At 35.3% G+C, this 9,177-nt stretch overlaps 1 protein-coding gene across 1 annotated transcript in view; it reads right to left on the bottom strand.

Moving 5' to 3' along the window:
• The window catches only part of syt9b (synaptotagmin IXb), a 34,866-nt gene that overhangs the window by 9,509 nt on the left and 16,180 nt on the right, over positions 1–9,177 (bottom strand). The gene's annotated exons all lie outside the window — the stretch shown is intronic.

Raw genomic sequence — 9,177 nt, 5'->3', positions numbered from 1 at the left:
CATCAGTGAGCCCTTCAGCATCTCTGCACATATAATTTGATATCCTCTTCCACACATACACACACACACATACAGACTTATGCAGCTCACTTAAGTTTCCAGACTTGCGATAGAGTGTCGGTCACTACTTTTATGAGCACTCAAATCATGCCTGCGGGTCAGGATTATAGCCAACCAATTAGATTAGACTAGCGCTCTAAAACACCTCAATAAAGAACAGATAGAGTGTAGACCAGTCTATCTTCAACAATTATATTACACCTGCCCTCCCTCGGGAGCAGACAAAGGCTTTTTCACCATAAAATCACACACTTTTATGAACTAAGTCACAATTTGTATCCTTTTTTAGATTATTCATTTTCTGGTCTTAGTCATTCTTTATATTTCATGCACGAACTAAGCACCAGTGGGCGGGGCCAGAAGATTATTGATCGAATGAATGTGAACTTAGATATATCTGCACTCCATAAAAATAAAACTTGGCCATGTGATGTAAACATTAGCCAAGCTTTGAGAACAAATAATCTTTCAAACTCAATATGTAGATTTAATAATTCATTCTTTCTGTTGAGTCATTTGTTAGCATGAATTAGTTATTGTAGTTCTCAGTTGATTGGGGGTTGAAGCTTGCTCACAGGATTTGTGTCTGTATTTGCTGTACAAACAAACTGCAAGAAAATATTGCACACCATGATATGATGACAGAGAGCACCAATGTCCAAACAGAATTCATCAAACGAGTATTGGATTTTGTGGACACATACGAGCTTTACCCTTTCAATAAAACATCCAACATCACCCGCACAGGTAATGCAGGCACACCACTGGAAATATATCTCAATCTTCTGCCTCTTGTTCTGATTCTACAACCATCACATTGTTTGTCTGTTTGTCAAAAGCCAACTGACCAAATATGTCAACTGAACAGCTGTTCCTTCTGAACATTTGAATGCGATTTATTTGGAATATTATTCAGAATGTTTTGAATGTGATTTATAGGCTTATTCTGTGGAGTACTGTTTAGTTTAGTGTTGTTGTCGAACCACTACATACTTTAAAAGCTATAAGTGAAACATATTTCAGCGCAGGGGGCGTGTATAACATATCTGTGGAAATAGACCCATAACTTGAGGAGCAGTAATGCTGCGTTCAAGGCAAATCGAAACTCAGGGTTTTCCTTTTTCTTACATGAAAAAGTGGATTAAAAGGATTAAAATTAATTAAAAACAATGTTTATTTAAAAAAATAAACATTACATATCTGTGGAAATAGACCCATAACTTGAGGAGCAGTAATGCTGCGTTCAAGGCAAATCGAAACTCAGGGTTTTCCTTTTTCTTACATGAAAAAGTGGATTAAAAGGATTAAAATTAATTAAAAACAATGTTTATTTAAAAAAATAAAAATGTAAATACAATATTGGTTGGCTATGTTTTAGAGATATGAGATATTTCAACATGCTGCGCCCAGAACGCTTTAAGCCTGAGATTGGAATATTTAACTTTGAATGCTTGTTACAAGTTATAAAGACTTTATTATTGCTTAATACTAGTAATAAGGCCCATATTAAGCCTTAATATGGGCCTTACTAATAATAAGGCCTAAATGATGCTTATTACTAGTAATACGGCCTTATTAATGCCTATTACTATTAATAAGGACCCTATTAATGCGTAATACAACCCTTATAGTGTACTCGTAATAAAAACTTTATTAATGCTTATTTCTAGTTATAAAGCCTTATTAATACGCATTGTTAGTAATAAAACCCATATTAATAGTTATGAAACCTCATTATTGCATATTACTAGTAATAAAACTCTTATTAATGGGTATTACTGGTTATAAAGCCTCATTAATGTGTATTGCTAGTAATAAGTATTACTTATAATCTAATCTAATCTCATCTAATCTAAATATAAGAGTTACCTTAACTTAATGAGCTCTGTTTATGCTCGTCAGGCATGATTCACTCAAAGGATTACAGCAGTGTGTTTTCCCTGCATTCAGACAGCCTTCGTACCCTCTGAGAATTATTCCTCTCAGTGACGCACTACAACTGTGAACTGATCTATTTTTAGTCTGGTATTTACACTTTTAACATAACATTTCTCACCAGAAGGACTTGGTTTAATGCCAACAACCTGTGAATTTATTAAGCTTTACTATACCCACAAGGTTTTTTCTTTTTTTTCTCCCATCAAAATGCATTGATTGACTTGTAATTAGTTTAACCCAGAAACAAATATGTGGTTTAAATACAATAAATATTACTCAAATGTCCATCCATCATCTACACATTAATATCCAATGCCATTTATATTGATTTGTTTGTTTAAAATAACATCCAGTGGGCGTACACCAAGAAACATTAAAAAAAAAAAAATGTTTAAAATTGTAACCGGTTATGTTTTACGTAAACAAAAATGTCACTTGGATGGATTGTGTGATTGTCTCACTCGAATGTACTGAAAAATTCTGAAGGCTTTAACCTGACCATCATATACACATCGGTAGGTAATTACTGTTACGCTGTATTCAGTGTTGGGAACGTTACTTTAAAAAAGTAATTAGTTATAGTTACTCACTAGTTGATCCAAAAAGTAACTGAGTTAGTAACTGAATTACTCTATAATAAGTCACTCATTACCAAGGAAAGTAACTATTTGCGTTACTGTTAATAAAAAAAAAGTTGCTATATGTCAAAGAACTCAGATTTTTTAGATGCGTGTGTCATGAGGTGCTTCATTAAATTTGAGTTGTTTACAACAGATGTCGACAAAGTCTTCACTCCTGGATATAATGTAAACTTCATATGCACCTTCTTGCCTTTGACCACAATTAATTGATAGTTTAGAACTTTTCATCGGACTGCTCAATGCTCGCCATCTCTGCTGCGTCATCAAATCTGTAGTGTGTGTGTGTGTGTGTGTGGCGTGTGTGCTAGCACATGTGTAAAAACACTGGCTCTGGTTGGCTAACATAAAACATGACACCGCCTTAGCCAATCATAATCGCTCACCTTGTTTTAACCCGCCTCCTCTCTACAGCTGCATATGAATAGCAGTTTATTCAATCAATGAATGTAACGCACTGCATTTAACGTTCAGTAACGTTAACGACATTGTAACAGCGTAAAAAGTAATTAGTTAGATTACCCCATTACATTAAACGCCGTTATTCCAAACACTGTATTACTGATTGGCTCTCATTAACTTGATATCTTGATTTCCAATTTAACACGGCAACTACGTTTTAGAATTAAACATGTTACGTCGTGTCAAGCCAAATCCATTAAACAGGCTAAGTAATAGTTCAATAAATTGTAAATGCAGTGACAATACAACAGTTAATTTATTTTATATTGGTTTTTCCTGAGGTTTTTTAAAATTTGAATTTTAAAATTAAAAAATTAAAAAAGCATGCTCTGACATTGGGCTTAATCATTTGTTTAATAAAGATCCACTTACAACTATTTGCAAGTGAAAAGAATGTTTTTCTTTAGAAACTGATGTTCATGGACTCCTTGGCTCGTGACCTTTCAGTGCTTTACTTCACTTCATTGCATATGTAACCACACGCCTCATCTCCACAGATGTCATTTTCATGGACAAGGGTGCTGAGCTGAAGCAGAGGGCAGAAAACACTAGTGAGGGAAGGCCAGGGGGAAGTGTCCTTTGATTGATTTTGTCAATGATGTCTTCACAAGAAAGAAGTTAACACTAGGAAGAATATGTTCGGGGTGAAGGAGTTCAGCTGTATTTCATTCATTCTTAGCACTTGGCACACTGCAGCTTATTGGAAAAACCCAGCTCTTTGGTGAATTTTTCTTATGTGAAAGAGTATAAATCAATGATTATGAAAATACGTTTGAATTCAAATGAAAGTGGTTTTCTGTGATAGGCTAAAGAATGTGGTTATCTAAACGTGTAAACACAGGGTAGGATTCTATGTATTATTAGTTTGTAGTTGCCTCCCATTTTCTGTGATTGCAGAAAACAGATAAAAACCTGAATTCCTGTTTTCAAACAGAGAAAGCAATCCCATCTTTTTTTAATTAAAGGCTATCTCTTTATTCATAATTGGGCCTAAACATGACAAATTCCTCTCATGCATGTTTTGTGACAATATCATGCATTTAACCCTAATTTTCATAGAAATGCAGGTGATTGAATACCTATAAAATGTGATAAATGAAAAAATATGTCCAATTCTGCCCATAATCCCATTCAAAATCTTGTCCTACCTGTTAAGGTTCGAGTAGTAAAATACATGCAAAGCTTCATCTGAACTGTGTTTTTATTGTGTTGTGATGCGGTTCAGATTATTATGACTATATTAAAATCTGAAAAAGCACTGGTTGAAAGACAGGTGGCGCTAATGGTTTATTAGCTGAACTGGTGATCATTTTAACTGGTGACACGTAGTAGCAGAAGCTCATCACACAGCTGTGCGGAATTTCATGCAAAACGTAAGGGCGATTCGCTGGTTGGCGGTAATTAAAGGTTTCACAAATATTGTTTTGGGGCCATATCATAATCCGTGTACCCTTCGTTCTTTGGTTATTTCATTTCAAAACCAAATAAAAAATAGAAGAAATGGATTGGATTTTTTGTTTTATTCATTTTAAACCAGAAACAGGAAACGGAAAAACTAAAAACATGCTGGAAGTCCCAATCTGTGAATATCTGCCAACTTTACTGAACAGTGTTACGGTCCAAACAGTATCCAGATAAACTGGTGACTGGGCGGACTTTTGCTCCCGGACATAAAAAGAAGCAAGTAAGTCACATTACTGGTGAAATGAAATGTTATTAATACATGAAGAAATCAAAAAAAAAAAAATGGATGTTACATAATACATACACATACGTGGAACCAGAGGTGGTTTAATGACTCTACTGGTGCTCCTCGTTTCTTGTGATCAACTATGGTGTGTGTTGACGGCTGCCGTTAGCGGTATTTATAACGTGCAAAATAAACATTTTTCTGCCCTCAAAAAAGCTATAATTGTTTTTGCCAAAGTGTCAAATAGTAGAAGTTCTAACATCTATTGTTCCTCACACCAGCCTCACAGTTGATAGTCAGTCACCAGTTTATCTGGATACTATTTGGACCGCGAAAAACATAAACGTGAGCATATTTTTAAGAACTGAAACATCCACAGACTGGATTAAAACATGAGCAGGCCCACAAAACTGCTGAAATAAATCCTAAACAGTCCTATTGTGTGTGGAGACCTGGTCCAGGACCTGTGGAGGGAAACCAGGTGCAACGGACTTCAGTTCTCGCTCTAATTTCCCTGTAAATATCAAAACATCACACAAACAGGTTAGAAAAAGCAAAAAAAAAAACACTGCTTATCTGGTTTTTCTGTATTCTGTTTTGGTTTTAAATCAGTAAAACAAAATAACCAAAGAACGAAGGGTACACGGATTTATCATGCATTTCCATGGTTTTTTTCTCATGAAACAAGTGGCTGTTTGTTGCTGTCTGTGTTCTGGGATGGGGAGAGGTGACTCGGGGAAGCACTCTGACAAGGGTGATTGGTTGCAGGTGTAGAGCCTCAGCTACACCTGCACCCATGAAAGCCTTTGTGCTCATCTATCGACCCACATTTAACATCAAACTAAAAACCCTATCAAACTCTTTAAGAGAGTGTAAGTATGACATGAGATCATGTTGAGAAGGTTGAATCCATGTGTTTATTCTCAGTGTAATCTAAAATCTGCACTTGTTCTACTTTAGTTTTACTTTCAGATTGGTTTGTGGTTTGCTTTAGAGCCACCAAAGAGCACCATTGTAAAAACCAAATAAATCTTTACAAACACTTGAAAGTGTCCAGTATCTCCAATGAAACAAATCGACAGCAGGCATTTAGAAAAACATATTTCTTACTTTGCCAATAAGGGCAAACAGTAGGGCAAGTGCTTGTTATATGGCACCATTTATCATTGTTTGGAAAGGGTAAGCCCATTTTCTGAATTAACCACACACACACACACACACGCACGCACGCACGCACGAACGCATACATACACACATTGAACCTATTCATCAATGTCCTAATTACAGGCCAACCAGTCTGCAGTCAATAGTATTGACCGGTCCTGATGGAGCTGCAGGTTATATCGTCACAATGCTCTTTATCGTCTTTCTTGGAGAAAATCTGTTATCATCAGTGTTATAATGCTTTTCTCCTTTGTGTCAGGGTTTCCTTTTCATAATACAGTACATTCTCTACAGTCTGCTTTTGCACAGTGTCGGCTCAAATGCTTTTGAGCCACCAGTGACTGTTGTCTGAATGTAACAGGGACAGGTGATGGATGGATGTCAGTTTGTAAAGAATGTAAAAGGAAAGTGGCATAACATTCTTCAAAACACCAACGAGGTAGTTTGTAGTTATTAAACCAGAAAACCTTCATCATTTGATCATAATTAGAGTAGAAACCCACTGGACCAGTATGTATGTGAGGTCTCAATAGAAGAACTTTAATTAAAATCTCACTATTATTAGCTGTTGAAAAAGCAAGTTGCTGAACGCGATTGAAGAAAAACCTAAAATCTAATGAGTCAATGGTAACTGTAAACCAGTTGGGATAAAGTACAATTATGATTCAATTACGATTACAGTGACCTACATTTTTTCAAATAATTTTTCATCCTCTGAAAGTCAATTACAATAACGTTCTCAATTACTGAAGTTTGATTACAATTACTGAGCTTTTAATAAATAACCTAATAAAAGTTAACCTTTCTCTTATGATAACTGGTCCTAAATCAGCTGTAAAATACACTAAAAACAAATATCTATCATCTAATGTCTTTCCTATCTATTGGTTACCTTGTTAGACTTTCTAGTCAATTAAAATATAGGTTTTCAATTTTGGCGTGGGTGTCTGAGCCTTTTTTGTGTCAGTATACCACTTGATTTTACATTTTTTAAATGGCAAAATGTTGGAAAGCTTGATCTGAAACACATTTTAATCACTGTTTATTACATATGTGTAGAACTGTACACAGAACTGTAATAATTGACAATATTTATAGAATGTTCATGGCAATTACAATTACACAGTAAATTATCTAAACTCAATTACAGTTTAATTACGACAGCAACAGATTTTTAAAATTATAATTAAAATGATCATATTATAATTGACCCCAACCCTGCTGTAAACACTACATCACAATAGAAAGACTGAGTACAACCAGTCATCTATAACATTTACTATTATTACTGAACATGTCTTGACTATGATGCCCCTTATGACCGATGGTTGACTTTTTAAAGATAACGCTTATGGTTAAACTAAATTCAGTTCTTCTTAGAGACCTGTGCATTACAGTCCAATGTACAGGGCTAGGAAAGGCCATGTGCTACTTCTGTGACAGAAGCCATGATTAATGCACACAGACCTGAGAGTGGACCAGCAAAGGGCCCTTTCCTGTAATCTCAAGGGACAAAACCTAGTTTTACTGGGGACCAGCATCCAGAAAGAGAGTAGAAATTCAACATTTTCATATTTTTTATAATGCCTGCCTCACAGGTGATCAATTCCTTTTATTGCGTTTTTGAAAAGAGGGTGCCCTGTAAAGACAATGGAGAATTTTAATTAATTGGATGAGGGATCCCTGCAAGTAACCCAACATAATGTGTATTACACTATGTATGTGAAAGAAAAGAAGAAAATAAAGATTTCTCCAATTCCACAAAAGTGAAAAATGACTGCATAAGAAACGGTCCAACAACCGCATACTCACTGACAGTGAGTACAGGTACAAAATAGTATAAGACTAATATAAAGTAGAAATCTGAACACAATATAACTATAATAACCAAATCTTTCAACAACATTAAAAGGCTTTTTTTATATATATATATATGTACTGTATATTTACATGTATTTATACAAATATTGCGTCACTTAACATTTGTTGGTCTTTGCCATCTAATCTGATTTAAAAAAAACAAAAACAAAAAAACAAGCATGAAAATACTCATGAATTTCAAAATAAATGTATGATTAATATTGACAATGCAAAAAATCTATGTTTTAATCCTTGAAATTGAATGGAAAATTTCAACATCAAAATTGACGTTAATTTAATGTTTTTTTTTTTTTTTTTTGACAGTGATTCACTGTTTTTGTTCTAGTTTGTTCCCGGTATTCCCCGGGTTATCACCACACTCCGCGAGACATTCAATTTTGGCCAGATTCCAATTTTTTGGTGTAAACCCAAAAATAAACATCTACTATATTCTGCCACAACGTTCAGGCCGTGAAAACACCAAAAATGTGTTAGGAAGTCTGTGTTGGGAAAATGGAGATCTAAACAAACTTTGGCGCAGCAATTTCAACCTTTACGTCACTTAAGGAGACACAAACAGGTCAGAACTGTTTCACTGCTGACCCACTAAGCCTTGTTTTCTTGCTTTGAAGTTAATTTAATGATGAAGAGCAGCTGCGCTTCAAAGCGTTATAGAAAACTGGAGGCCACACTTTGCATCATTTTGTCTTTTGACTGTCATCTCCCTGTTATGTAAAAATAAATCAGCAAAAACGTAAATGTGTTATTATGTGTATACCCAGTGTTGTACTCATTCATGCCTACCAATACCAAACGAAATGGTGCATCGCAATAGGTAAAGAACAGTATCTCCTGTATGCAGCAGATAGCATGACTGATTGGATTAAGCTGAGGCTTTGCTCTGTAAGGTGCCTATTGAAGGAGCACTGATGGTGCATGTAAGACTCACGACACCATAGCCAAGTCTGTTAAAGATGTGTCATTGTTGCGTGAAGAGTTTAGGCTGAGGCAAAAAAGACTGCCATTTTTAAGGTTTTGACTGAAAGAAAGGACCTCTAAAGAAAGTCCAACCATCTCAGTGTCTTGCACTGTATGCCAATGCTGTTGATTTATCAAACTGAATAATGGAATATAGACAGCGTCGCTGTATCCCTTGAAAACTAACCACAGTGTTATATCAGTGCAGATCTGGGTCACAGCCCCCTAGTGTTTTTAGCTGCTTTCATTAAACATTAACTGTGTCTAAGTCTATTTCTATGTATCTGCCTCTCACTTGAAGTAAAAATGAGATACAAGTTGGGTTGACATATTTTCTTCTTGCTGGAGTTTCATCAGGCTTTTACAAATCATTTTCTCCTTTTGATG

Source organism: Gouania willdenowi, chromosome 6 (assembly GCF_900634775.1).
Source record: "Gouania willdenowi chromosome 6, fGouWil2.1, whole genome shotgun sequence".
NCBI classification, from domain to species: Eukaryota; Metazoa; Chordata; class Actinopteri; order Blenniiformes; family Gobiesocidae; genus Gouania; species Gouania willdenowi.
This window is presented reverse-complemented; position numbering and strand designations above follow the sequence as displayed.